This window comes from Hyla sarda, chromosome 12, assembly GCF_029499605.1.
Source record: "Hyla sarda isolate aHylSar1 chromosome 12, aHylSar1.hap1, whole genome shotgun sequence".
Lineage (NCBI taxonomy): Eukaryota > Metazoa > Chordata > Amphibia > Anura > Hylidae > Hyla > Hyla sarda.
Genome location: NC_079200.1, coordinates 18,242,193 through 18,270,089, shown reverse-complemented (window position 1 = coordinate 18,270,089; position 27,897 = coordinate 18,242,193). Strand labels below are relative to the sequence as shown.

Sequence of the window (27,897 nt, the reverse complement as noted above, 5' to 3'; positions counted from 1 at the left end):
GTAAAGTGTGTGGCAGTATTATGTTCAGGGAGTACAGTGTGTGGCAGTATTATAATCCATGGATATAGTGTGTGGTAGTATTATATTCATAGGGTACAGTGTGTGGCAGTATTATATTCAGAAAGTACAGTGTGTGGTAGTATTATATTCAGAGAGTACAGTGTGTGGCAGTATTATAATCCATGGGTACAGTGTGTGGCAGTATTATATTCAGGGAGTACAGTGTGTGGCAGTATTCTATTCAGCGAGTACAGTGTGTGGCAGTATTATAATCCATGGGTACAGTGTGTGGCAGTATTATATTCAGGGAGTACAGTGTGTGGCAGTATTATACTCAGCGAGTACAGTGTGTGGCAGTATTACAATCCATGGGTACAGTGTGTGGTAGTATTATATTCATAGGGTACAATGTGTGGCAGTATTATATTCAGAAGATACAGTGTGTGGTAGTATATTCAGAGGGTACAGTGTGTGGTAGCATTATATTCAGAGGGTACAGTGTGTGGCAGTATTATATTCAGAGGGTACAGTGTGTGGCAGTATTATAATCCATGGGTACAGTGTGTGGCAGTATTATATTCAGGGAGTACAGTGTGTGGCAGTATTATATTCAGCGAGTACAGTGTGTGGCAGTATTATAATCCATGGGTACAGTGTGTGGCAGTATTATACTCAGCGAGTACAGTGTGTGGCAGTATTACAATCCATGGGTACAGTGTGTGGTAGTATTATATTCATAGGGTACAGTGTGTGGCAGTATTATATTCAGAAGGTACAGTGTGTGGTAGTATTATATTCAAGGAATGCAGTGTATGGTAGTATTATATTCAGAGGGTACAGTGTGTGGTAGTATTATATTCAGAGGGTACAGTGTGTGGCAGTATTATATTCAGAGGGTACAGTGTGTGGCAGTATTATAATCCATGGGTACAGTGTGTCGCAGTATTATTTTTAAGGAACACAGTATGGCAGGGTTATGTTCAGGGTACAGTATTTGGCTGAGTTATTATAATTATTGTCTTTATATAAAGGATAAGGATCTGCTGACAAAGTCAGGAGCCAATGATGTCCGGGTGTCAGACTCTGCAGAGGACGATGTAGCTGGAAGAAGTCCTGGTGCCTCGACCAACAGAGAAGACGTCACTCAGGTCAGTGATATCATTGTGTATTCTCCTGACTGTCCCATCAGCTCTAGTCACTTGTAAGTTCTGTGGGGATGATAGATGACACTCTACCCCAATCGGTAACTCTCCAGCTAAACTACAACTTCCATAATTCCTGAGGCTCTCCAGGTATGATGGGAGTTGTAGCTTTGCAACAGCTGGAGAGCCACTTGAACCAAGGTGATTGGTGGAGTTCCCAGTAGTTGGACTCCCACCAAAAATATGGACTGCTTATTCTAAAATGCCTGGGCCTGTTTTTGGTCTAAGCCCAGCCCTGGGCAATTTTTTGCACCGGGGCCCTGTGGTTTCAAGCTACGGCCCTGCATAGTATGTATGTGTGTATGTATTTGTGTGTATAAATGCAGTGTGTATGTCAGTGTTTTGAAACCAGAGTGCCTTCAGCTATTGCAAAACTACAACTCCCAGCATGCCTGGACGGACTTCTTGAGAGTAGTAGTTTTGCCACAGCTGGATGCACCCTGGTTGAGAAATGCTGCTCTACAAAATCAAGGTCCAGTCTGATATACCATTCAGGAGTCTAGGAGAGCTGGGTAGTAGCCGTCGGCTGTCCAGGCATGCTGTAATTTGTAGTTTTGCAACAGCTGGAGGCACACTGGTTGGGAAACACTGACCTATATTCTTTCTATTGCTGTATTCACCTTTGCCACTGTGGAAGCCGGTCTGCAGGTTATTTGCAGAATATAGATAACCATATTAAAATATTCCTAATTTCTCCCATAAACCAGGTCATTCTGTAATAATAATCCGAGCTGGGCTCCCCTTCACATGTATCATCCCGGTTATCACGCTGAAGGCTACAACATACTACAAAGGACTGAGCCCTTTTTCTCAATTCTGACCACGGTCACTTTAAGCATTAATAACTCTGGGATGCTTTTACCGATTATTCTGATTCTGAGATTGGTTTTTCGTGAGATATTCTACTTTATTTTAGTGGTAACTTTTGTCGTTACTTGCATCCTTTCTTGGTGAAAAATCCCAAAATTTCATGAAAATTTAGCATTTTTCTAAGTTTGAAGCTCTCTGCTTGTAAGGAAAATGGATATTCACAAATAAATTTTATATTGATTCACAAATACAATATGTCCACTTTATATTGGCATCATAAAATAGACATATTTGAAAGTATAGCAGCAATTTTCTAAATTTTCATGAAAATTGCAAAATCTGAAGTGACAGTTGTTACTGAACTACAACTCCCAGCATGCCTGGGCAGTCTTGGCATGCTGAGAGTTGTAGTTTGGCAACATCTGGAGGGCTACCGTTTGGGCACCACTGTAATATTGGTCTCCAAACTGTGACCCTCCAGATGTTGCAAAACTACATCTCCCAGCATGCCCAGACAGCCTTTGGCTGTCTGGTGATGCTGGGAGTTGCAGTTTGGCAATCACTAGAAGGGAAGCAGTAAATATCGCTTTACTGCCACCTTTCTTTCCCCTCCCCCACCATCGCCTCCCTACCTGCGCCGTGATCTCCGCTGTCTCCACCGATGATCGGCGGTCCCCACGGCATCTTGTCCTCAGGTTCCGGTCCTCCATCTTCTTTCCCCATTCTGCCCAACATCCAGGGGTGGGCAGAGCAGGGGTTTCCATGGCAACCCCCTGTCGTGCACTGCCATTGGTCAGAATTCATTTCTGACTAATGGCAGGGGATAGGAGGAGATCGCAGCACTGCAACCTCGCTCCTATTCCTCAGGATGATCGGGGCTGTCACTGACAGCTCCGATCATCCCTATTTTCCGGGAGATCGGGTCACTAGAGACCCGATCAGCCCGGAATAGCAGAAAATCGCATGTCTGAATTGACCTGCGATTTCCTGCGATCGCTGACATGGGGGGGGGGGGGGAATCTCAGGGCCCCCCTCGGCGATGTGCCGGGATGCCTGCTGAATGATTTTAGCAGGCATCCTGGTCCGGTCACCACCCAGTGAGCGGCAGGGACCGGAAGAACGCAGGGCGTATCCATACACCCTGAGTCCTTAAGGAGTTAAAGCTCTTTATTACATACGAAAGAAATCAAATCCAGACAGGTATTGTAAGTTTTGTTTAATGAAGAAAACCTCCAGCACAATTATTACTTGGTATAGGGCAATAGACTGAAACCTTTCCCAGCTGGTGTAGTCTACTCATCCAGTCGTCCATCAGCAGTTCGGTCTTTTCTTCCACCTTTCCACCTTCCGCTACAAGGTCTTCAAGCGTCTGGTTGTAAAAATTGTCATCTATGTTAAATTGCATCATTTTTTTTGCTCATTTGACCGAGGATGTTAAGGGATCGGGTCCAGAAGGCTTCCTGTGTGGCATCTTCTAGGAAGGGTTTTAGCGGATACGAGATATTATGTCCTATGTAGCAGTAGGAGATGTACAGGCAGGATAACAAGATGGCCTTCAGTTCTGTTATACTGCTGAGCTGGGAAGGAATGATGTCTCTACATAACATATATAGGAAGCCAACGCTGCCCGATATTAGAAATTCTTCCCGCTGCCACCCTACCATTAGAAGGTATCTGCCTATGCTGGTAATCCACATCACAGGTTCTATTGGGGAAAAGTCCAGTATGGAGCATCTCTCACACAGGAAGTTCCCCAAGTAGATCAGCATTTCCTTTGTGGACGCCTGTCCGTCTTGAGAAGAGGAGGCCTGTCCCTCTTGAGTAGAGGAGGCCTGTCCCTCTTGAGCAGAGGAGGCCTGTCCCTCTTGAGCAGAGGAGGCCTGTCCCTCTTGAGTAGAGGAGGCCTGTCCCTCTTGAGTAGAGGAGGCCTGTCCCTCTTGAGTAGAGGAGGCCTGTCCCTCTTGAGCAGAGGGGGCCTGTCCCTCTTGAGCAGAGGGGGCCTGTCCCTCTTGAGCAGAGGGGGCCTGTCCCTCTTGAGCAGAGGGGGCCTGTCCCTCTTGAGCAGAGGGGGCCTGTCCCTCTTGAGCAGAGGGGGCCTGTCCCTCTTGAGCAGAGGGGGCCTGTCCCTCTTGAGCAGAGGGGGCCTGTCCCTCTTGAGCAGAGGGGGCCTGTCCCTCTTGAGCAGAGGGGGCCTGTCCCTCTTGAGCAGAGGGGGCCTGTCCCTCTTGAGCAGAGGGGGCCTGTCCCTCTTGAGCAGAGGAGGCCTGTCCCTCTTGAGCAGAGGAGGCCTGTCCCTCTTGAGCAGAGGAGGCCTGTCCCTCTTGAGCAGAGGGGGCCTGTCCCTCTTGAGCAGAGGGGGCCTGTCCCTCTTGAGCAGAGGGGGCCTGTCCCTCTTGAGCAGAGGAGGCCTGTCCCTCTTGAGCAGAGGGGGCCTGTCCCTCTTGAGCAGAGGAGGCCTGTCCCTCTTGAGCAGAGGAGGCCTGTCCCTCTTGAGCAGAGGAGGCCTGTCCCTCTTGAGCAGAGGAGGCCTGTCCCTCTTGAGCAGAGGAGGCCTGTCCCTCTTGAGCAGAGGAGGCCTGTCCCTCTTGAGCAGAGGAGGCCTGTCCCTCTTGAGCAGAGGAGGCCTGTCCCTCTTGAGCAGAGGAGGCCTGTCCCTCTTGAGCAGAGGAGGCCTGTCCCTCTTGAGCAGAGGGGGCCTGTCCCTCTTGAGCAGAGGGGGCCTGTCCCTCTTGAGCAGAGGGGGCCTGTCCCTCTTGAGTAGAGGGGGCCTGTCCCTCTTGAGGAGAGGAGGCCTGTCCCTCTTGAGGAGAGGAGGCCTGTCCCTCTTGAGCAGAGGAGGCCTGTCCCTCTTGAGCAGAGGAGGCCTGTCCCTCTTGAGCAGAGGAGGCCTGTCCCTCTTGAGCAGAGGAGGCCTGTCCCTCTTGAGCAGAGGAGGCCTGTCCGTCTTGAGCAGAGGGGGCCTGTCCCTCTTGAGCAGAGGGGGCCTGTCCCTCTTGAGCAGAGGGGGCCTGTCCCTCTTGAGCAGAGGAGGCCTGTCCGTCTTGAGCAGAGGGGGCCTGTCCCTCTTGAGCAGAGGGGGCCTGTCCCTCTTGAGCAGAGGGGGCCTGTCCCTCTTGAGCAGAGGGGGCCTGTCCCTCTTGAGCAGAGGGGGCCTGTCCCTCTTGAGTAGAGGGGGCCTGTCCCTCTTGAGTAGAGGAGGACAGAGGCCTGTCCCTCTTGAGCAGAGGAGGCCTGTCCGTCTTGAGCAGAGGGGACCTGTCCCTCTTGAGCAGAGGAGGCCTGTCCGTCTTGAGCAGAGGAGGCCTGTCCGTCTTGAGCAGAGGAGGCCTGTCCCTCTTGAGCAGAGGAGGCCTGTCCCTCTTGAGTAGAGGGGGCCTGTCCCTCTTGAGTAGAGGGGGCCTGTCCCTCTTGAGTAGAGGGGGCCTGTCCCTCTTGAGTAGAGGGGGCCTGTCCCTCTTGAGTAGAGGGGGCCTGTCCCTCTTGAGTAGAGGAGGCCTGTCCCTCTTGAGTAGAGGGGGCCTGTCCCTCTTGAGTAGAGGAGGCCTGTCCCTCTTGAGCAGAGGGGGCCTGTCCCTCTTGAGCAGAGGAGGCCTGTCCCTCTTGAGCAGAGGGGGCCTGTCCCTCTTGAGCAGAGGGGGCCTGTCCCTCTTGAGCAGAGGGGGCCTGTCCCTCTTGAGCAGAGGGGGCCTGTCCCTCTTGAGCAGAGGAGGCCTGTCCCTCTTGAGCAGAGGAGGCCTGTCCCTCTTGAGCAGAGGAGGCCTGTCCCTCTTGAGTAGAGGAGGCCTGTCCCTCTTGAGTAGAGGAGGCCTGTCCCTCTTGAGTAGAGGAGGCCTGTCCGTCTTGAGCAGAGGGGGCCTGTCCCTCTTGAGCAGAGGGGGCCTGTCCCTCTTGAGCAGAGGGGGCCTGTCCCTCTTGAGCAGAGGGGGCCTGTCCCTCTTGAGTAGAGGGGGCCTGTCCCTCTTGAGTAGAGGAGGACAGAGGCCTGTCCCTCTTGAGCAGAGGAGGCCTGTCCGTCTTGAGCAGAGGGGACCTGTCCCTCTTGAGCAGAGGAGGCCTGTCCGTCTTGAGCAGAGGAGGCCTGTCCGTCTTGAGCAGAGGAGGCCTGTCCCTCTTGAGCAGAGGAGGCCTGTCCCTCTTGAGTAGAGGGGGCCTGTCCCTCTTGAGTAGAGGGGGCCTGTCCCTCTTGAGTAGAGGGGGCCTGTCCCTCTTGAGTAGAGGGGGCCTGTCCCTCTTGAGTAGAGGGGGCCTGTCCCTCTTGAGTAGAGGGGGCCTGTCCCTCTTGAGTAGAGGAGGCCTGTCCCTCTTGAGTAGAGGGGGCCTGTCCCTCTTGAGTAGAGGAGGCCTGTCCCTCTTGAGCAGAGGGGGCCTGTCCCTCTTGAGCAGAGGAGGCCTGTCCGTCTTGAGCAGAGGGGGCCTGTCCCTCTTGAGCAGAGGGGGCCTGTCCCTCTTGAGCAGAGGGGGCCTGTCCCTCTTGAGCAGAGGAGGCCTGTCCCTCTTGAGCAGAGGAGGCCTGTCCGTCTTGAGCAGAGGGGGCCTGTCCCTCTTGAGCAGAGGGGGCCTGTCCCTCTTGAGCAGAGGGGGCCTGTCCCTCTTGAGTAGAGGGGGCCTGTCCCTCTTGAGTAGAGGAGGACAGAGGCCTGTCCCTCTTGAGCAGAGGAGGCCTGTCCGTCTTGAGCAGAGGGGACCTGTCCCTCTTGAGCAGAGGAGGCCTGTCCGTCTTGAGCAGAGGAGGCCTGTCCGTCTTGAGCAGAGGAGGCATGTCCCTCTTGAGCAGAGGAGGCCTGTCCCTCTTGAGTAGAGGGGGCCTGTCCCTCTTGAGTAGAGGGGGCCTGTCCCTCTTGAGTAGAGGGGGCCTGTCCCTCTTGAGTAGAGGGGGCCTGTCCCTCTTGAGTAGTGGGGGCCTGTCCCTCTTGAGTAGAGGAGGCCTGTCCCTCTTGAGTAGAGGGGGCCTGTCCCTCTTGAGTAGAGGAGGCCTGTCCCTCTTGAGCAGAGGGGGCCTGTCCCTCTTGAGCAGAGGAGGCCTGTCCCTCTTGAGCAGAGGGGGCCTGTCCCTCTTGAGCAGAGGGGGCCTGTCCCTCTTGAGCAGAGGGGGCCTGTCCCTCTTGAGCAGAGGGGGCCTGTCCCTCTTGAGCAGAGGAGGCCTGTCCCTCTTGAGCAGAGGAGGCCTGTCCCTCTTGAGCAGAGGAGGCCTGTCCCTCTTGAGCAGAGGAGGCCTGTCCCTCTTGAGTAGAGGAGGCCTGTCCCTCTTGAGTAGAGGAGGCCTGTCCGTCTTGAGTAGAGGAGGCCTGTCCGTCTTGAGCAGAGGAGGCCTGTCCCTCTTGAGCAGAGGAGGCCTGTCCCTCTTGAGCAGAGGAGGCCTGTCCCTCTTGAGCAGAGGAGGCCTGTCCCTCTTGAGCAGAGGAGGCCTGTCCCTCTTGAGTAGAGGAGGCCTGTCCCTCTTGAGTAGAGGAGGCCTGTCCCTCTTGAGCTGTGGAGGCCTGTCCCTCTTGAGTAGAGGAGGCCTGTCCCTCTTGAGTAGAGGAGGCCTGTCCCTCTTGAGTAGAGGAGGCCTGTCCCTCTTGAGCTGTGGAGGCCTGTCCCTCTTGAGCAGAGGAGGCCTGTCCCTCTTGAGTAGAGGAGGCCTGTCCCTCTTGAGTAGTGAACGCCTTGAGTCCATTTTCATTTTCATGGTCTGTATCTGGTGAGATGGTTTCATTGGGAGCCCTCATACAGCAGCTGAATGGATTCCCCATGATGATCTAGGTGAGGACACTGACCTCTGTGTCTGTAGATCAGGAGGTCCTCTCCTCTGGTCCTGCTTCTCGGAGTGGATGATGTTCACTATGAAGCTGTTCACAAGGTTGGTAAATTTACGCTTTTGTAAAAGTAGTAAGTCGGTCAGAAAAAGTGTGGATACCGCACAGTGAGGAGTGTGAAGTGGGGAGTGAGCGATGGGAGTCACTTGTTTTTATCTGTCAGGGTTCTAAAACCATGACATCACATGACATCACAATGAAGACAGGTACACTGGTTATATGACGATGCCAACTGTACTGTACTGTATAGCTACTATGTGTGTGTGTGTGTGTGATATATACAGTGATCCCTCAACTTACAATGGCCTCAACATACAATAGTTTCAACATACAATGGTCTTTTCTGGACCATTGTAACTTGAAACCAGAGTCAACATACAATGCTATGGAATCTGCGAAACGTGTCAATGACTGGAAGAACCGACCAATCAGAATGGATATTTCACTGGTAAAACCGGTGTAATCCTAAAGTGTATGCACTGACTGGTGTCTGGTAGCGCCCCCTACAGTACAGGGAGGTATTACATGTTCTGTACTCTTTACCTCTGCCAGGGTTAGCTGCTCCTTTGGACACCAGGTGAGGGCGGCTCCATTTTCCTTTTTTTTAGGACATTGTGTGTTCTGTACAGGACCCTAAAGAAGCTTCTGTCCTCTACATAGACCAGTGTTTCCCAAAGAGGGTGCCTCCAGCTGTTGCAAAACTACAACTCCCAGCATGCCCGGACAGCCGAAGGCTGTCCGGGCATGCTGGGAGTTGTAGTTTTGCAACAGCTGGAGGCACTCTGCTTGGGAAACACTGACATAGACAGTAATTACAGCTCCCAGCAGATCTTTATTACTTTTATATGTAAGGATTTGCTTTATCTATATTAGTTATCTACTTATTTATCTTTAATCCTCACTTTTTCCTATTTTTGGATGACATTTTGGTGGCTTCAGAACCAATTACCAGGTTTCCATAGAGTTCTGGTCTCAACCTACGATGGTTTCAACATACAATGGTCGTCTTGGAACCAATTAATATTGTAACTTGAGGGACCACTGTGTACACACACACAATCGGGGTAAAGAAGTATTGGACACGTCACCATTTTTCTCACCAAATATATTTCAGAAGTTTCTATGGACATGAGATTTTCCCCAGATGTTGGTAACCTTCCTTTCCTCTTCATCATCCTCGTAGATGGCCGCAGAGTTTAGTCCAGAATATCTTGGTAAATTTGCCCATTTATTCTTCCTTCATTAATGTGCAGTTTGCCAGAACCATTGGCATTGATGTGCGGGGCCGTTTCTCCTCCAAACATGGTGTGTATTATGGCACCAAACAGTTCCATTTTGCTCTCATCTGACCGCACTATATTCTCCCAGTACGGCTTCACCATGCTTTCTATCCACAATGGAGTCTTGTGTGGTGAGCGTGCATACAGTACAAGAGCAAGTCTGATGATGTGCGTAGCCAAAGATATTCCACGTTATGGCGCCGATCTAGAGTCTGCAGGGTATTGTTAGATACATTTTGAGTGTATCTAATCAAAGTACAAATCTGGGGAAACCCTTTTTGCCAGGAATATGGCAAAAAAAATCAACATAGCAAAGACTTGAGCAGACGGCAGGTCTATGTCCTCAACTAAATAAACCAAAATGACTTGTTTCTTGTTCTCAAATATTTCTGTACAACTATTTCTTAGTTTTATCCACAAAGATTCACATCGGTAGTACCATGGCTTTCCTAGAATCATACTGATCCATTTATTTAGGGGCTATAAGCAGGGTACATAGAGGTGGTTGATCCTCCCTAGTAGAGAAGATACAGGGACCCCCTTCTGGTACAGGCTGACACCACCTAACCCCCTGAGATGGGAGAACTTGGAGCTTATATGCCCCCATCTTCTAACCAGGGACGTAGCTAAAGGTTCAATGCAAAAGTACAGCTTGAGCCCCCATATACGTCCTGATCATGGGGAGAGAAGCTGATCTCGGAGGTGTCTGGCAGCAGCTTTTCCCTTCTCTCTCTCTCTCTCTCTCTCTCTCTCTCTCTCTCTCTCTCTCTCTCTCTCTCTCTCTCTCTTATAATACCTGAACACTTCAGGTCCAGGAGGTGTAAATGTGTATACAACAAATAATTAATTTCAAAAATTCATTTTAACCCTTTTTGGTGAGCAATCTAGGCAGATACTATATTTGGTAATAAGAAGGGCAGGATTAAAAAAAGAGGCTGATGGAGCTGCAGCTCCAGGTCCCTCCCTAAAATAGGCCCAGCCTGACTTTAATAAATATATATTTTTTCTAATGGGGATTCCAGGACACGTGAATTGTATGCGCTCGCGCACATACAGTTGACTGCTGCCTGTCAGAGGAGGCCGTGAACTCTGCCCTGACACAGGCTCCAATAAGTGAGGGCCTGTAGTGTGGAAGAGAAAGGACACGACCAGGCTAAACTGCGCAAGACAAGGTGAGTATGTCATTTTATTTTTTTTAATTTATGCAGACACAATATTTATACCTGTCTACCTACCTACCCATTAATGGCATTGCTAGTGGAGGCCAGAATGAGCCATGTCACCCCCTACTTCCCCCGTGCTCCATTATGTGCCCCCCCCCCCCCCGTGCTCCCTTATATATTTTATAACAACATTTTTATTATTTTTTAATAAAATTTGTGTTTCACTTTTTTTTTCTCTATTTTTTACTTTTTTTTTTAGGTAGGACTACTACTGCCAGCATGGAACAGACTGTTCTATGATGGGAGTAGTAGTGCCTGTACTGATAGACATATCGCCCCGGGGGTTAGTCTGACACCCGATGCGATCGTCCATGATATAGCAGAGATGCGGCTACATACAGCGCTCACATCTCTGCACTATACTCCGGCCAGTGTTGTGAATAGCTGTGAATGTGAATCACTCATTCTTATTTCCCATTCAGAGCTGTGATTGGCCGGATGGTTGCAGCCAATCAGCTCTGAGTGAAATATCAATGGGTGAGTGGCCGAGTACAGAACAGGGATGCAAGCGCTGTATACAGTCGCTCCATCTCTGTTATAGACAAGACGATCGCAGCGGGTGTCAGTAGTGATATCCACTGTGATGTGTCCTTAACTGCAGGTATTACTACTCCCAACATGGAGCACACTCTTCTCCATGCTGGGAGCTGTAGTATCTGCATTAATAGACAGATCACAGAGAGTGTAACTTCTGACACTCGCTGAGATGTGTCTATTAATACAGGTACTACAGCTCCCAGCATTGAGCAGAGTGTGCTTCATGTTGGGAGTAGTAGTACCTGCAGTTAAGGAAAGATCACAGCGGATGTCACTCCTGACACCCGCTGTGATCCTCCTGTATAATGTATAGATGCGGCGGCCGCTCTCCTATGGTCCCCTGCACTGACGTATATATACATCTTCCGATTTCCCACAGAGAGCTGTGATTGGTTGGAACCATCTGGCCAATCACAGCTCTCTGCTGGAAATATGAATAGGTGTATATATACGTCAGTGCAGGGGACCATAGAAGAGCGGCCGCATCTATACATTATACAGAAGGACCGCAACGGACGATCTGTCAATTAGTACAGGTACTACTCCCATCATGGAACAGTGTGTTCCATGCTGGGAGTAGTAGTACTACCTAAAAAAAAATTTAAAAAAAAAAAAGTAAAGTGAAAAACACACTACATTTTTATTATTGTCTGCTACATTTTTAGGTCCCCGCTCGCCCACATAAATTGATCCCTGTTTAAAAATTAATAAAAATGTTGTAATAAAAAAAAGATACATTTCGTTAGATACAATTTTTTCCATCACTACTGTATCTTTTTTATTTTTAATGGTACCCTACGAAATTTTATGAAAAAAGGTTTCTCCATCACTTATTTGGATCGCTAAAGACCAAAAAAGAATAAAAACCGCCTGCAAAAACGCCAAAGTTAAAACCCACATATCGTTTTTCTTGGCGTTTTTTCACTCCCATAGACTTCTATGGGAGAAAAATGCCACGATTTTGACAAAAAAAAAACGCCAGTGGCTCAACATGCTGCGATTACCAACGATTTCTAAAAGGCAAGAAGAGAGTGAAAAAACGCCAAAAGGATTAAATAAACGCCAAAGTGAAAAACGCCAAGTGGAATAAGAATTTTGCGATTTCTCATTGATTTACAGCTAACATCTGGCCACAGCGTTTTTTGGCTGAAAAAAACGCCATGCAGCAGAACTGGCGTTTTTAAAAAAATAAACCACGTAGAAACTTAGCCTACTACTGGCAAGAAATACCAGAAATCTCTATTAGGCTGGAAGTCCACTTGTTTTTTTTTTTTTTTGCTAAAACGCCAAGAAAAACGCCAATTCTGTCGAATTTTTTTCGCCAAAAAAACGCTGCGGCCAGATGTTAGCTGTAAATCAATGAGAAATCGCAAATTTCTAATTCCACTTGGCATTTTTTCACTTTGGAGTTTTTTTAATCCTTTTGCCATTTTTCACTTTTTTTGCGTTTTTTTCAGCTCCTTGGCGTTTTGGAAAAAAAACGCTGTATGTCGCTCAAACCGGCGTTTTTAGTCAAAATCGTGGCGTTTTGCTCCAATAGAAGTCTATGGGAGTGAGAAAACGATATGTGGGTTTTAACTTTGGCGTTTTTGCGGGCGTTTTTTAATCTTTTTTGGACTTTAGCAATCCAAAAAAAGTGATGGAGATACCTGTTTTGAATAAACTTTCATAGGGTACCATTAAAAAAAAAATTTAAAAAAAGATACAGTAGTGAAGGAAAAAATTGTATCTAACGAAATAGATATTTTTTTATAAAAAAATAAATGTATTACTTTTTAAACAGGGATCAATTTATGTGTGCGGGGAAATAAAAATGTAGCCGACAATTATAAAAATGTATTGTGTGTTTGTTTTTCACTTTTTTTCTTTATTTTTTACCTGTACTAATAGACACATCGCCCGTTGCGATCCTTCTGTATAATGTATAGATTCAACCGCTCTTCTATGGTCCCCTGCCCTGACGTATATATACACATATTCATATTTCCCGCAGAGCTGAGATTGGCCAGATGGTTCCAGCCTATCACAGCTCTGTGAGAAATAGGAATATGTGTATATATACGGCCGTGCAGGGGACCATAGGAGAGCGGCCGCTGCATCTATACATTATATAGGAGGATCACAGCGGGTGTCAGGAGTAATACCCGCTGTGATCTTTCCATAACTGCAGGTACTACTACTCCCAACATGGAGCACACTCTGCCTCATGCTGGGAGCTGTAGTACCTGCATTAATAGACAGATCGCAGCGGGTGTCAGAAGTTACACTCGCTGCGATCTGTCTATTAATGCAGATACTACAGCTCCCAGCATGAGGCAGAGTGTGCTCCATGTAGTATTCCCTGCAGTTATGGAAAGATCACAGTGGATATCACTACTGACACCCGCTGTGATCGTCCTGCCTATAGCAGAGATCGAGCGACTGTATACAGTGCTCGCATCCCTGCTCTGTACTGTACTCCGGGCGGGCCACTCACTCATTCATATTTCTCTCAGAGCTGTGATTGGCTGCAACCATCCGGCCAATCACAGCTCTGGGTGGGAAATATGAATGAGTGATGTTCTATTCACATCACTGGCCGGAGTATAGTGCAGAGATGTGAGCGCTGTATACAGCGGCATCTCTGCTATATAATGGACGATCGCATCGGGTGTCAGGACTGAGACCCGGGGCGATCTGTCTATTACTGCAGGTACTACTACTCCCAGCATAGAACAGTGTGTTCCATGCTGGGAGTAGTAGTACTACCTAAAAAATGTAAAAAAAAAAAAAGAGAGAGAGAAAAAAGTGAAACACACTTTATTAAAAAATAATAAAAAGTTTGTTATAAGATATATAAATTTCGTTTAATAAAATGTTTTCCATCACTGCAGCATCCTTTTTTTTTTTGTTTTGTTCCCAACAAATATTGGGTGCCAAAAATGCAATTTCCACACAAATAAAAAAACGCCAGAAAGAACGCCAGAAAAAACGCCAGACGCAGGACATTGCACTGGTTTTTTTTCAGGCGTTTTTTCAGGTGTTTTTTTAATCCCAAAAAACGCAGCACAAAAAAAACAAGTGGAATCCTAGCCTAAGAAAGTGCTGCTGGGAACTGTAAATCAAAGTCTATGTCTGTGTTTTCCAACCAGGGTGCCTCCAGCTGTTGCAAAACTACAACTCCCAGCATGCCCGGACAGCCGTGTCCGGGCATGCTAGGAGTTGTAGTTTTGCAACAGCTGGAGGCACCCTGGTTGGGAAACAATATTTTTGTAGAGGACAGGAGCTTCTTCAGGGTCCTATACAGTTCACACAGTGTCCCAAATGGAGCCGCCCTTACTTGGTGTCTTAAGGAGCAGCTACCCCTGGCACAGTTAAGGAGTAGTACAGAACTTGTAGTTCCTCTCTGTGCTGTAGGGGGCGCTACCAGACAGCCAGTCAGTGCATACACTTCAGTAATACAGGTAAAGAGTTGTACAGAACATGTACCGTGTTTCTCTGAAAATAAGAGCGGGTCTTAGTAACAAAAAACACACTAGGGCTTATTTATTTATGGTACCGTATGTACATTGAACAACATGGCGGTTCCACGGTATTTACACCCCCCCCCCCCCCAATTATCATCATTTACACCCCCCCCCCCCAATTATCATCATCTGCCCCCCAACGTGTCATCCCCCCCCCCCCCCCTCCGCCGGTTTATCAGCCCAGTGCTGCACCCCACATCGGGGTACTAATAGTTTGTCACCCACGAACGCAGCTTCTCTCCCCCCCCTACCAAATAATTACCAGCCGCTGCGCTTTGCATTCCTGTGCTGCAAATATTAAAAAATGTCCCTCATGGTCCCTCCGCTGTTCTTGCTGCTTCCTGGTGTTGGGACGTCACAGAGCCTTCAGCCTATCACCGGCCGCAGCAATGTCCCGCCTCGGCCGATGATAGGCTGAGCCGACTGTCATGTAAGAAGCTCTGGCCGGCTTCTTACATCACAGTGGGCTCAGCCTATCATCGGCAGAGGCGGGACATCGCTGCTAGGTCTAGGTCTTATTTTCAGGGTAGGGCTTATATTGCAGCCCACCCCGATAATCCAGCAAGGGCCTATTTTCGGGGTAGGGTGTATTTTCGGGGAAACACGGTAATACCTCCCTGTACTGTAGGGGGCGCTACCAGACACCAGTCAGTGCATGCACTTCAGTAATAGAGGTGATTTACCAGTACAATGCCAATTCTGATTGGTCAGTTCCTCCAGCTGTGACAGGTTTTACAGATCTGGACTGTCCAAAACAATGTATGTGGAGTCTCGTTTCAAGCTACAATGGTCCAGAAAAGACCATTGTATGTTGAAACTATTGTATGTTGAGGCCATTGTAAGTTGAGGGATCACTGTACTCTGCAGATATCCATGTAGCTAAAAGGTTGAACACAGCATTGGCAGCACATCCTGTTCGTGTGAATGGGCCCTTAATGTGTTCAAGAAGCCATATTGCTTTGTAAGCAGATGCGTCAGTAAATCACTATTACCCAGCATCCTCTATGTGCATGGATCCCTTTTAATTCATGGCTCTGGGTAAATATAGGTACATGGAAGGAGCTGAGTCATTCAGAGCGTAGCTGATCTCAGGTTCATTTCTCTTCCAAAGCAGTTCTGCAGAATGTCTTGCCTGGGCATGGTTTGCTGAGCAGACAGAACCATGCAGAAGCACATTGCTCCGACATCAGACGTTAAGAGGTTAAAGCGGCCAATCACTTACTGTGATGGGAAGGAATTTGCTGGCGCTCGGTCTGATCTGTATTGTTTAAGTTGGCGACTTGTAAAACGCAAAGTGAAGTGCCAGCGTTTTAAACAGCTGGACTGGTATAAATACAGGTTAGACTGCAGGCAAGTTAAAGGGGAACTCCAGTGAAATTTTTTTTTTTTTTTTAGGTCTTTATAAGTCAACTGGTGTTAGAAACTTAAACAGATTTGTAAATTATTTCTATTAAAAAATCTTTACCTTCCAGTACTTTTTAGCAGCTGTATGCTACAGATAAAATTCTGTTCTTTTTGAATTTCTTTTTTGTCTTGTCCACAGTGCTCTCTGCTGACATCTCTGTCTGTGCAGGAACTGTCCAGAGCAGCATAGGTTTGTAATGGGGATTTTCTCCTGCTCTGGACAGTTCCTGATACGGACATCAGGTGTGAGCAGAGAGCACTGTGGACAAGACAATTTTTTTTAAAAAAAGAACAGAATTTCCTCTGTAGCACACAGCTGCTAAAATGTACAGGAAGGCTAAAGATTTTTTAATAGATGTCATTTACAAATCTGTTTAACTTTCTGGCACCAGTTCATTAAAAAAAAATGTTTTGCCACTGGAGTACCCCTTTAACTCTATACACTTTAAAGGGGTACTCCGGTGCTCCAGTGCTCTGAACATTTTATTCAAAATGCTTGAAGCTGGAGGCCGTGATCGTGACCCTCCATTCATATCTATGGGAGGGGGCGTGTCATTGAACATGCCCCCTCCAACAGACATGAATGGAGGGGTGTGGTTTCACGAGGGGCGTGGCCGTGATGCCACGACTACTGCCGCACAAACCCGGCATTTGTTTAGAAAGATGGGTGCTGCGGGAGATCACGGGGGGGCCCCAGCAGCGGGACCCCCGCGATCAGCCAACTTATCCCCTATCCAAAGGATGTCTAGCAGCGGAGTAACCCTTTAATGTAAATTAAGTCTGGTTATCCTCTGTGGGATGAGAACCTAAAGCTATCCGGGCAAGAGACATAATCAGCACTGACACCCACATTATCATGTACATGGGTTGGTTAAAGGGGTATTCCAGTGGGGAAAAAAATGCTTTCAAATCAAATGGTGTCAGTAAGTTAGACAAATTTGTAAAGTAGGTCTATTAAACAACCTTAATCCTTCCAGTACTTATCAGCTGCTGTATGCTCCAGAGGAAGTTCTGTAGTTCTTTCCAGTCTGACCACAGTGCCCTCGGCTGACTTCTCTCCGTGTCAGGAACTGTACAGAGTAGGAGAGGTTTTCTATGGGGATTTACTCCTGCTCTGGACAGTTCCTGACACGGACAGAGGTGGCGGCAGAGAGCACTGTGGTCAGACTGGAAAGAACTACACAACTTCCTGTGAAGCATACAGCAGATAAGTACTGGAAGGATTAAGATTTTTTAATAGAAATACTGATCTGTGCTGAAACATCTGGCAGAAAAAGGTGTGACTGATTTTATAAATTTCTATACCCTTACATATGTTTGTTCAGCCATCAGCTCCGCTTCATGACTCCCCCATACACGTGCATGCTCTGCTTGGTTGAGCATGAATGTGTTTTCAGTGAAGATAACAGATTAGGGAGCTGACAGACAGCTTATCTCCTGTGGGCAGCATGAAACATACACAGGCAGCAGAATGCTGAGTCACAAGGTGGTCCCTGCTCCGCTGGCCTTGAGTGGCGCGCTGAGGAAGAGACTCATGAATTAGTATCTCGCTGAGTTTTTTTTATTTCTTATTTAACATTTTTCTTTCTTAGAAAAATGGAAAAAGGAGGTGATTGAAATGTAAATTTTTTTTTACTTAGAGGACAAGATTTCCTATAATAGTTATTTTGTTTTGTTTTTTTACACTTTTTAAGTCCCCACTAACACTATGCTAACAGTGTGATCGGCAATCTACTAATAGAGTCTGCCCAAGGCAAACTATGAGCAGAGTAGGTGAGAAGACCTCCAATGGGCATATGAACCAGTCATATCCCCAAATATTTCGGGTAGCGGATGAGTCATCTACACTCTTAGGTGCTGTGATTACTATCGATCACGCCACTTAATTGGTTAATGGCAGCCATTGGTGGGATCCTGCACTTGCTTCAAAGACAGAATTATGCTCAGGACATAAATGTACGTCCTGATGTGTTAAAGGGGTACTCCGGTGGAAAACATTTTTTTTATCAACTAGTGCCAGAAAGGTAAACAGTTTTCTATATTACCTCTATTAAAAAATCTTTACCCTTCCAGTACTTTTTAGCAGCTGTATGCTACAGAGGAAATTATTTTCTTTTTGGATTTCTTTTTTGTCTTGTCCACAGTACTCTCTGCTGACACCTGATGCCCGTATCAGGAACTGTCCAGAGCAGGAGAAAATCCCCATAGCAAACCTATGCTGCTCTGGACAGTTCCTGACACGGGCATCAGGTGTCAGCAGAGAGCACTGTGGACAAGACAAAAAAGAAGTTCAAAAAGAAAATAATTTCCTCTGAAGCATACAGCAGCTGATAAGTACTGGAAGGGTAAAGATTTTTTTAATAGAAGTAATCTACAAATCTAGTAAATGGAAACAGTCTGTTTCAGCTTACCTGATCTTGCACGTGCACGGTCAGCCTCAGACGTAAAGCAAACTGTGAAGAAGGGTGGAGCCAGCACTGAATAAAATTCCTCTTTATTGAATCCAAGTTAAAATTCCATAGAAGGCAACAAATGAAACACAAGGACAGAAGTGCAAAGCAGCATAGCTTAGAATCCTCAAAAACACTGACGCGTTTCAGGCCAATAGGCCCTTAGTCATGGCATACATGTGGTCTCTTCAACACATTCCTTTATACTGAGGTAGCCCAGGTGTTCACCTCCCTTAAGGGGAGGGAGCACCGGAACTAATTACCTAGGACGTTATTGTCCAATGTGCATTAAAACAAACATAAAATGAGAAACATATACAAAAACTAGGAAAATATATCAAAATTATTTAGGAATGATAATGCATCAAGTATACCAAAGGATACTGTAAATATATACAAAACATAACCAAAAGAAAAAATAAATTTTTTACACGGAGAGTGAAGAAGAAGTTTTTACCGCACCGTCTCCGATGTTTAATAATGAAGAATCAAGTCAGTCCTATTGTTCAGACCATAAGGACAAATACTATTAAACAAATAGATCCACATAGCCTCCCTGTTATGGAGGGGTCTAATATTGTCCCCACCTCTTTTGCTAGGTATGATTTTTTCTAAAGCACAAAATTTTAAGCTAGAAATATCACCATTGTGAACTGTAAAAAAATATTTTGATACATTAGAGATATGTGGTAGCCCTTGGGGGGGTGTATGGTAGTGGTGGTATGGTATAGGTATATAAGGGGTTAATGGTAACCCTAGAGTTCGTGACGCCAGGCTGAGGGCTGGTATGCTGAGGCAATGCTCCGGCCTATCGCCGCCCTTCCCAGAAACGATAGGTGCATGAAATGATTGAAGGTCCACAAGGAGATTGAACTTGAACAGATTTTACTTAAGTGCTTGCGATACATCCAAGACAAAGTAACAGTCTAATATACAGTCCTTGTATTGCGTAGTGACTGGCAGTTGTTGTGGACCTTGAGGTAAATTAAAGTCTCTGAATTTAGGGTAGATATTGCTGATCCGTCCGGATTTAGGGGTTATATTAGGTCCAGTGATGCTGCAGAGTGTCTCGGGATTGATACACTCTAGTTTTAGTATTAATCAGCCGTCGCCGCAAGGCTCAGGCCTAACTCACTGCGAGAATGGCTGCACAGGTCTTGCTCAGTTGACAGCCCAGGAACAACAGAGGTGCTTACTGTTTGGTTGCACAGGAACAAGAGAGAGAAAACATGGCCGCCGCTCCCTTATATGGGCAGGGGGCGGGGTGAATCTGATTGGTCCGAACATCTGTCAATCACCATTACACAGAGTAATGGGATTGAATACGTCACAGAACCTCCAAAAGTCATCAAGCAGGATACCATAGAGTTTACCTAGTCACATGACCTGCAGGTCCTGGTACGCTACGCGCAGGTAATTAACCATTTATTTACAGGTATATCACTATGTTTACATAAACCTTGAGTAAACTATTGATTTGCTATCTGAGATAGAGGTGACAAGAGCAGACTATATAACGGGGACCACCTACGTCCTAGGGACTCTGGCTATGGGGACCCACAAACATATAGGTACCGTATAGGATGCGGTACCGGGACACCACAAACCCCCCTACTTAAGACAAGTCGGCCCAACGTCTGTCCCTTGAGACAGAGGGACTAGGACTAGAACAGGATGCTATAGAACAGGATGATCTGTACTTCTGCTATACTTCCTAAGTAGACTAAACACATTTACATTCTTTTGATACCTTTCCTAGTATCTGTATTAGACAATTAGAAATCTATCTGGATATATAATGCTATCTAGACATTCAATGCTATCTAGACATTTAAAGCTATCTAGACATTTAAAGAAGCTATCTATCCTTTAGTTTCTAGCTTCCTATACAACTCTATCAAACTTATTATACATTTGAAGCTTACTAGACAATTAGGCAGCTATCTGACATGTGGTTGCTAGCTCCTAAGACACTTTATTCGCTCTCTATACATTTTTTTTTTATGACACTAAACTGAACATTAGCACTTATTTCTATACATAAGGCTAACTAGACATTAGTACAGCTCTCTATACAGTTAGCTTCAAGCTGACTAGGCATTTGTATTATCTCACACATTCTATTTGCCAACAATATGTTACCTGTTAGTTAGTACACGAAAGGTATACTGGCTAGCCCTAAGCTAGGTCACAGTAAGGGTGGCTGCTAGGGTCTATCGACTACACGCTACTTATCCCTAGAGCACTTTCAAAACAACCTACTAGGTTATTCTTAGAATCACGTGTTTACTTTTATATTTGCAAGAGCACCTACTGGCCAGGCAGAGCATCTCACCCACACAATGAATAAAGGAAAGAAGAAATGTACCTAAACAGTGGCAAGAATTGGGTATCAATATGCTACAATTCCTAAGTGTTTTCTTCAAGTGGGATATTTATTTTGATTTATGTACTAGAAAATTTTGAAGTAGTACATTTAAGTGGGTAAGCTAGAGTACTATGAGTGCAAGTACTATTTTAAGGGGAATCCTCCCTACTATTCTTGTTGAGACAGGTGCTAGCGATGGGCGACAGCAATAATACTACCCTCGGAGGAGCCGAGGTGTCCCCGTTTGAGTTACCTACTAAACACCTTTAGCATTTTGTTCATTTCTATGTACAAGAATTATGTATGTTTTAAGTATTGAGTGTACACGTGCAGTACGTCGATATTTTCTGTGTACAGTTCTGACTTACTTTTTCTGTACATAGACATTAGACTATTTTCTTACTACTTATGTACACAGACACGAGGATACCTTCCCATGTACAGAACCATATACACATTTACTATACGTTTATCAACACTCCAACATATTTCAGGTGCATTCACCCGATAAGTGCAACATTTATCATAAGAGTTCTTCTGAGGCTGCTGGTATATACATAAAGCAGACGTGTAAGGATCAGCAGTCCACCTACACTAGGAGTCCAAAGTAAATATACAAATTGGCGTGTAAGGATCAGCAGTCCACCTACACTAGGAGTTCATAGGAAAGGAAAGGTAAACACGGCCTTACCACAAATCAGCTGGGTACAGTCCTTAATGAATCTCCTACAGGCTAGGAGTCTCTTGACTTAATAGTCAGGCACAAGCTTAGTGGTTACGTTGCTGAACTTTGAACTGGAACAAAACTTAGCACAGTCCTGCTAGGCACAATTCTTGAACTGGGTTGCTGTAAGACAAAATGGTTAGACAGAAAAACAATATGACATTACTTTAGAGTCTCTTCAGAAGATGTTCTTCTTTACTCTTGTAGTGCCTCTCTTGGTTCCCCTGTATCTGCCAACATCAGGGGCAGGATTAGACTTAACATAGCTTTGCCACACCACATTGGTGAGGGTGGAGTTGTGGAAGGCAGCTTGAGAAGGGGTTATAGGCTTACTAGCCGGGATCACAGTGGGGCAAGAGGGTTTGAGCACCATCTCCAAATTAGGAGCAACCCATGACCCTTTCGTTGGTACCTTAGGAATTGTCAAACTCTCACTGCTCCGAGAGGGTCTAGGTACCGACTTGGGTGGCCGTAACTTTGGCCTGTTTTCTTCCCCCTATGTAGAACTTGACTCTCGACGATCTGTAGAAGATGAAGAACTTGGCTCTTTGCTGTACATAGGAGATGATGAACTGGACTGTTGAGACTCCTCCTCCTTGGGTGCGCTGGTGGAGGCTTTAGGAGCGGACCTTGTCGGCCTCAAGTTGAAGGGATCGGACTCCCAATCCGTTGACGGGAAATATTTGAAAGGAAGCTGTGTTGGGGCTGTTGGTCTGGTGACCGTTGCAGCCCATTCTCCACGAAGGCTCTGGACGGGGGTGTACTCCACAATTTCACCCACCTCCAAGGTATAGCACTTCTTATGGAGATATGGCCTTTGCACTGCTCGCCGGTTTATGAGGATGGTCTGCCCAGTGTGGCAGTCAAGGAGTGTCCCATAACCTCTGACCTTGTCGAACTTGGCCACAGTTGCTCTTCTCCTTTCTAATGGCTCCTCCTCTTCTCGGGGGTGATCCCATTTACGGATGTACAATGCCTCCATTTCTTTGGTATTTTCTTGATACCGCACTCTTTCTTCATAAGGCAAATGTACGTGCTTTGGAGTGTAGAGTTCTCTATATCGGGCCTTTAACTTTCCAATCAATTCGGCCAACTCGGCTTCTTGACGGGCCCTTTCCCTTTCTGCAGTTGGGATAGGTGGGAGTGTCTTCCTAGGTAACGATTGAAGTACTCTGTGCATGTACTCGATCAGCTCCGGCTCATCTCCGAACACCCATTGCGGCAATTTTGGTGAGCATGGTCGTGCACTTGGCAAGCTTGATCGAGGAATGACCTCAGGGCTGGAGGAGGAAGAATAGGCCGCCTCTGGCGGGGTACTCACAGCAGACTCCTACGACGGGATCTCGGCCCACGAGCACCAGGCTCTGTGGTGAGGGGACAATCTCACCGGTGACGCACCTTCAGGTGTCCCTGCACTGTTCGCTGGAGGTGTCTCTGGCCAATCGTCGTCATCATCAGGCAGTGGGGGAAGATTGCAGGCCCCCTCTTCGTCCAATGACAACCGCTGTAGATGGTCAGCAAGCTCTTGAAAAAGTTGGGCTGCGACTGCCACAACTTTGCGTGTTTCCGGCGCCATTTTGCCAACTTGACCACGTGGAACGCTGCTCTCCGCCATGTCTGTACTCTCCGGCTCTCCCTGCAGACTGAAGAGGTTGCTCTGCGTGGCGTCTTTTATAGTAGGCTTCTCCAAAATGGCGCTGGGCAGGAAGGACACTATCGGTGCAGCTCCGACTTCCGGTCCCTCCAGAAACAACTCCGGTATTTCTGAGTTCCCTTTTGGCGGCGACACAGCAACTTGGTGGCCACGCCCAGGGGCGTGGCGCAGCGCGGGCTTTCTTCGCGTGCTTTTCCGGCAGCAGTTTGGCTCCGCCTGTGCCGATCGGACCAGAGGATCGCAGCATGAACTCGTTGCGCAGTTTACACATTTCACCTGTAGCAGAATTTTCGCCTCCCCCCTTACTTTTTCTGTGGCCCCTTTGTATGGTGCACCACAAACACCGTTCCTGTACACAGCAACACATGAATAAAGTTCACTTCTTAGGGGGGGGAGTACACTTTCACTAGTGGCAATAGTAGGCACACACCAGAATCCTGTTCGTGACGCCAAAAAGGCTTTGTGGTAGCCCTTGTGGTAGCAGTATGGTAGTGTTGGTATGGTATAGGTATATAAGGGGTTAATGTTAACCCTAGAGTTTGTGACGCCAGGCTGAGGGCTGGTATGCTGAGGCAATGCTCCGGCCTATCGCCGCCCTTCCCAGAAACGATAGGTGCATGAAATGATTGAAGGTCCACAAGGAGATTGAACTTGAACAGATTTTACTTAAGTGCTTGCGATACATCCAAGACAAAGTAACAGTCTAATTGTCGCGCTGCCGGCTGGCAGGAGGTGGATCCTCTGTGCCAGAGAGGGATTGGCGTGGACCGTGCTAGTGGACCGGTTCTAAGTCACTACTGGTATTCACCAGAGCCCGCCGCAAAGCGGGATGGTCTTGCTGCGGCGGTAGTGACCAGGTCGTATCCACTAGCAACGGCTCAACCTCTCTGACTGCTGAAGATAGGCGCGGTACAAGGGAGTAGACAGAAGCAAGGTCGGACGTAGCAGAAGGTCGGGGCAGGCAGCAAGGATCGTAGTCAGGGGCAACGGCAGGAGGTCTGGAACACAGGCTAGGAACACACAAGGGAACGCTTTCACTAGGCACAAGGGCAACAAGATCCGGCGAGGGAGTGCAGGGGAAGTGAGGTATATATATGGAGTGCACAGGTGAACACACTAATTAGAACCACTGCGCCAATCAGCGGCGCAGTGGCCCTTTAAATCGCAGAGACCCGGCGCGCGCGCGCCCTAGGGAGCGGGGCCGCGCGCGCCGGGACAGGACCGACGGAGAGCGAGTCAGGTACGGGAGCCGGGGTGCGCATCGCGAGCGGGCGCCACCTGCATCGCGAATCGCATCCCGGCTGGAGGCGGTATCGCAGCGCACCCGGTCAGTGGATCTGACCGGGGCGCTGCAGTAACGAGAGTGTAGCGAGCGCTCCGGGGAGGAGCGGGGACCCGGAGCGCTCGGCGTAACAGTACCCCCCCCCCTTGGGTCTCCCCCTCTTCTTAGAGCCTGAGAACCTGAGGACCAGACTTTTATCTAGGATATTGTCCTCAGGTTCCCAGGATCTCTCTTCAGGACCACAGCCCTCCCAGTCAACCAGAAAAAAGGTTTTCCCTCTGACCTTTTTGGAGGCCAGTATCTCCTTTACAGGAAAGATGTCCGAAGAACCGGAGACAGGAGTGGGAGAAATAAGTTTAGGAGAGAAACGGTTGAGGATGAGTGGTTTAAGAAGAGAGACATGAAAGGCATTAGGAATACGAAGAGAAGGAGGAAGAAGAAGTTTGTAAGAGACAGGGTTAATCTGGCACAAAACTTTGAAAGGACCAAGATAGCGTGGTCCCAATTTGTAGCTGGGAACACGGAAGCGGACATATTTAGCGGAGAGCCATACCTTGTCTCCGGGAGAAAAAATGGGGGGAGCTCTTCTTTTCTTATCAGCAAACTTCTTTATGCGTGATGAAGCCTGTAAGAGAGAATTTTGGGTCTCTTTCCAAATGGTGGAAAGATCACGAGTTATTTCATCCACAGCGGGCAAACCAGAGGGCAAGGGAGTAGGGAGGGGGGGAAGAGGGTGACGGCCGTACACCACGAAAAATGGGGATTTGGAAGAAGATTCAGAGACTCTGAAGTTATACGAGAATTCGGCCCATGGTAGAAGATCTGCCCAGTCATCCTGGCGGGAGGAAACAAAATGCCGTAAATAATCACCCAGGACATGGTTAATTCTTTCTACTTGCCCATTGGATTGAGGATGATAAGCAGAAGAAAAGTTTAATTTAATCTTGAGTTGTTTACAGAGAGCCCTCCAGAATTTTGACACGAATTGGACGCCTCTATCCGAGACGATTTGCGTGGGCAACCCGTGAAGACGAAAAATGTGTACAAAAAATTGTTTTGCCAACTGAGGCGCTGAAGGAAGACCAGGAAGAGGAATAAAATGTGCCATCTTGGAAAATCGATCAACGACCACCCAAACAACAGTGTTGCCACGGGATGGGGGTAAGTCTGTAATAAAGTCCATACCAATCAGAGACCAAGGCTGTTCGGGGACAGGCAGAGGGTGAAGGAGACCAGCAGGCTTCTGGCGAGGAGTCTTGTCCCGGGCACAGACAGTGCAGGCCCGCACAAAATCAACAACATCCGTCTCCAGAGTCGGCCACCAATAGAAACGAGAGATGAGTTGCACGGATTTTTTGATGCCCGCATGGCCTGCGAGATGGGAGGAGTGACCCCATTTGAGGATTCCGAGGCGTTGGCGTGGAGAGACGAAGGTCTTCCCTGGAGGAGTTTGCCTGATGGAGGCTGGAGAAGTGGAGATCAGGCAGTCAGGAGGAATGATGTGTTGCGGAGAGAGCTCTACTTCCGAGGCATCCGAGGAACGAGAGAGAGCATCGGCCCGGATGTTCTTATCGGCAGGGCGAAAGTGAATTTCAAAATTAAACCGGGCAAAGAACAGAGACCACCTGGCCTGGCGAGGATTCAGCCGTTGGGCAGACTGGAGATAGGAGAGATTCTTGTGATCGGTGTAAATAATAACTGGAAATTTAGATCCCTCCAGCAGATGCCTCCATTCCTCAAGTGCTAATTTAATGGCCAGTAGCTCTCGATCCCCGATGGAGTAGTTCCTCTCCGCCGGAGAGAAGGTCCTAGAAAAAAAACCACAAGTAACAGCATGCCCGGAAGAATTTTTTTGTAGAAGGACCGCTCCAGCTCCCACTGAGGAGGCATCAACCTCCAATAGGAAGGGTTTAGATGGGTCAGGTCTGGAGAGCACGGGAGCAGAAGAAAAGGCAGACTTGAGCCGTTTAAATGCGTCTTCCGCTTGGGGAGACCAGGACTTAGGATTGGCATTCTTCTTGGTTAAAGCCACGATAGGAGCCACAATAGTGGAAAAATGTGGAATAAATTGTCTGTAATAATTGGCGAACCCCAAAAAACGTTGGATAGCACGGAGTCCGGAGGGGCGTGGCCAATCTAAGACGGCAGAGAGTTTATCTGGGTCCATTTGTAGTCCCTGGCCAGAGACCAAGTATCCTAGGAAAGGAAGAGATTGACATTCAAACAGACATTTCTCCATTTTGGCATAAAGTTGATTGTCTCGAAGTCTCTGAAGAACCATGCGGACATGCTGGCGATGTTCTTCTAAGTTGGCAGAAAAAATCAGAATATCGTCCAGATACACAACAACACAGGAATATAAGAGATCACGAAAAATTTCATTAACAAAGTCTTGGAAGACGGCAGGGGCGTTGCACAGGCCAAAGGGCATGACTAGATACTCAAAGTGTCCATCTCTGGTGTTAAATGCAGTTTTCCATTCGTCCCCCTCCCTGATGCGGATGAGATTATAAGCACCTCTTAAGTCCAGTTTGGTAAAGATGTGGGCACCTTGAAGGCGATCAAAGAGTTCTGAGATAAGAGGTAGGGGGTAGTGGTTCTTTACCGTGATTTTATTAAGTCCGCGGTAATCAATGCAAGGACGTAGGGAGCCATCTTTTTTGGACACAAAGAAAAATCCAGCTCCGGCAGGAGAGGAGGATTTGCGGATAAACCCCTTTTTTTTAATTTTCCTGGATGTACTCAGACATAGCAAGAGTCTCTGGGGCGGACAGAGGATAAATTCTGCCCCGGGGTGGAGTAGTGCCCGGGAGGAGGTCAATAGGACAGTCATAAGGCCTGTGAGGAGGTAGAGTCTCAGCTTGTTTTTTGCAAAACACATCAGCAAAGTCCATATAGGCCTTAGGGAGACCGGTTACAGGGGGAACCACAGGGTCACGGCAGGGAGTACTGGGAACCGGTTTAAGGCAGTCCTTGAAACAAGAGGTACCCCAGCTCTTGAACTCCCCCGTGGACCAATCCAGGGTTGGGGAATGGCGTTGGAGCCACGGTAGTCCAAGGAGAATTTCGGAAGTGCAATTGGGGAGGACCAAGAACTCAATTTTTTCTTGATGAGGTCCGATGCACATTAGAAGGGGCTCCGTGCGGTAACGTATGGTACAGTCCAATCTTTCATTGTTAACACAATTGATGTAGAGGGGCCTGGCGAGACTGGTTACCGGGATGTTGAACCTGTTGATGAGAGAGGCCAAAATAAAGTTTCCTGCAGATCCGGAATCCAAGAAGGCCATAGTAGAGAAGGAGAAGGTAGATGCAGATATCCGCACAGGCACAGTAAGACGTGGAGAAGCAGAGTTGACATCAAGGACTGTCTCACTTTTGTGCGGAGTCTGCGTGCGTCTTCCAGGCGGGGAGGACGGATAGGACAATCCTTCAGGAAGTGTTCGGTACCGGCACAGTACAGGCAGAGATTCTCCATGCGGCGTCGTGTCCTCTCTTGAGGTGTCAGGCGAGACCGGTCAACTTGCATAGCCTCCACGGCGGGAGGCACAGGAACGGATTGCAGAGGACCAGAGGAGAGAGGAGCCGGGGAGAAAAAACGCCTCGTGCGAACAAAGTCCATATCCTGGCGGAGCTCCTGACGCCTTTCGGAAAAACGCACG

General features: G+C 47.7%; 1 protein-coding gene across 3 annotated transcripts in view; it reads left to right on the top strand.

The window, feature by feature from the left end:
- CNTNAP1 (contactin associated protein 1) overlaps positions 1–27,897 on the top strand; it is a 354,100-nt gene that overhangs the window by 3,482 nt on the left and 322,721 nt on the right. For all 3 annotated transcript variants that reach the window (XM_056549087.1, XM_056549086.1, XM_056549085.1), the window contains exon 2: positions 1,032–1,148. The gene's annotated coding sequence lies outside the window, so the exon portion shown is untranslated. The remainder of the gene's footprint in view (positions 1–1,031; positions 1,149–27,897) is intronic.